Below are 2,840 nucleotides of genomic sequence, written 5' to 3'. Positions count from 1 at the left end.
ATGTGTGTGTGTGTGTGTGTGTGTGTGTGTGTGTGTTTGTGTTTGTGTGTGTGTATGTACTCATGTTCGACTGTCATGTGCATTTGCACGTTCCTACCTGTATAATAAACGGCTTAAGACTGATAAGTTGTTCGTGGGTTGTTTATTACTCAATGGCTTCGTTGACAACGGCAATCTGTTGTCGTCAGTAGAGACATTATTGATTCAACGAACCAAGTGGAAAATGGACAATCTAGAAATATTTTGACCCTGCCCGCTCCCCCCCCCCCTTTTTTTTTTTAAAATTAGTTAAAAGCATCTTTCCCACATGTCTTATGGCAACCCAAATATGGCTCCACGAATAGTGGAAACCCTCAATGTGCGTCATAAGTGAAGTTCATTCATCCAGTGCCAGATCCACGGCAGACATCGACGATGTTCAAGTTCAAAACCTGTATGTCTATTCAGGCGTCCCAAAAACAGCATTTTTCGTTTCTTGATTGTTCTTAACAGCGAGCGTCTCACGTGGGCCTCATCAAGCACAACCTCATTTGATTTCTTTTGCTTTTACGATACTCTCAACTGTCTCCCAATGAACCACATTTTTGTTAGGAGACTGCTGAGAATAACTCAAGTAAGTTTCGAAATAGGGGCTAAATTAGATGTTTACCCTTGACCCGACAAACGCATCTAGAAAATGAACAATTTAAAGGTGCTTTGCATAAACCATACTATTTTATTATACTATAGCGAGCGTTTGGGTTACAAGATGCACATAGACATGATAACGGGCATTTATCTCAGAGAGAAAGCAAGTTAGACGGACCGAAACAACAGTGAGACATACAAAAATAGAGCCTGCCAGTAGTGGCCTTCAACCACCTACATTTCGAAGATAAAAGCTTCTTTTTCTTTCTTTTTTTACATGTAGGTGTTCAAAGTCCTCAGTGACACGACCTAGATCAATAAGGGGGCGGGCTTCGACCTTGTCAACCCAGGCTGAGAGGGGTGCTATGTCCCAGCATAAACACACAAAAAACCCTCTTCCTGTACGGGAATCGAACTGAAGTCTTCCGTACGCAATAGTGAAGCCCCAAATCAAAAACGGTAGCCTTGTCAGTTTTCAGAGTCAAAGAAGTCGAAGAATTTATTTCTAAAAACCCTACGTAATAGCAGCAAACGTGTCTTTAAAAAACTTAGTGACAAGCTGCAGTATTTTTTTAGATTTCAAACCTCAGCAAACTTTATTTAGCCCAGTAATAATGGTGTTTCTGTAAGTAAAGGTAAATTTTGATATATCTACTCCCCTTCCCAAATTGTCAAATTAAAAGTGCCTTTCGCCGTGGACGTCACAACAACCCGAATATGACCCCAAACCGAATAGAGAATAAGATCCAAAGCTCGATACTTCAATAAAAATACTCGTCTTCGTCTTTAATAAGCGGCACCAACTACTTTTACCTTTAACCAATGAGTCTACATAACAAGATGGGCCACTTCTCTCTTTGAGCCAATTAAAAAAGTGTCCTCAAAATTCGGTGGCGCCCTCTCCGCAAAAGCGCACCTTTTGCGATCAGAGTTATCCTACTTGAGTTTTTTTTAAAATCAAAGTGAAACTAGCAAGTTTTTTAATGAATTTCGGAAGAACGCTTTTTAAAAATGGTTACGCTGACAAAAAACCTCCTCCGGAGGAAAGGGTGATTGTTTTCTTCGTTTAATTTGACTTTAGAATGAAAGGCGAGAGGTCATTAAAATATAAATAACCTAAAACTCCGCACTGAACGAACCCGAACTGCTGATGAACAGCAGTCGATCTGCGCACGCAAGGAGGTGCTATTCCTATTCTTCTTCTGGAAAAACGAAAGAGAGCTTCAAAACAGACTGCAGCGCCATCTGAAGCAAAGAGCATACTTCCTGCGGACACTTTTTTGGCTGAGTGGCCCATCTTGTTATTTACTATCTTTGCTTTAACAAAGAAATATAGGGGGAAAAACGACTTGCTTGTCTAATGTCAGATATGCTTGTTATCCAAATGTGAAGTATTCCGCAAGCTCGCCATTTTAATGTGCAGCCAACTCGGGTGTACCAGATTTAGTAATTACTGAAAGGAGGGTTAAACTATACGGTATTATGTTGTGAGCTTAAAAATGAAAATTAAATCTAAAACTCACTTTACTAAATAAAGTATTCATTTAAAGCAAATACGCCTAAGGTGTTATGTTCAGGCTGTATGAGAGTTGAAGTTCGATTTTATCTTGGATCCCCGTCCTTCTGCTGCTCTCAATCAGGTCAGTATGACCCCGGACAAAAAAGGTGAAAGCTTAAAAATAGATGTTTTACGGCCCCATCGACACAATTTAGATCATTTAGTCGGCAGGCTGCTTAGACCCTGGCTGTCTGTGGACACTTGGGTTAAAAGGGATAACAGTACTCATTAGACAGACGGGGAAACACTGGGGGAAAAACCCTCCTTACACGAGAATCGAACTCATATATCTTTTGCAGGTGGTGCCGAAGTGCTTAACCATCTAACAAGAGACACAAATAAGTGTGGAGACATCTCGTCTTGTCATTATTCTGAATTTCTGCTCGTAGTAGCGTAAAATACTCGCATTAACAAACAACCTATCATTCTGAATGCATAATATTCGATCCACGATAAAATATCCCACTCACCATTGTAAGAACATAATGGAAAAGCCACAATTGCAAACACCCAGTATGTTTGTATAGACTAAGACAGTGTTGGCATTCATCATCTTTATCGTCCTATTGGTGCGGTGACAAACTGTAGACTCTTGGTGCTGCATACACACACACACACACACACACACACACACACACACACACACACACACACA

Source organism: Aplysia californica, unplaced genomic scaffold, assembly GCF_000002075.1.
Source record: "Aplysia californica isolate F4 #8 unplaced genomic scaffold, AplCal3.0 scaffold00345, whole genome shotgun sequence".
NCBI classification, from domain to species: domain Eukaryota; kingdom Metazoa; phylum Mollusca; class Gastropoda; order Aplysiida; family Aplysiidae; genus Aplysia; species Aplysia californica.
Note: the sequence above shows the minus strand (reverse complement) of the source record.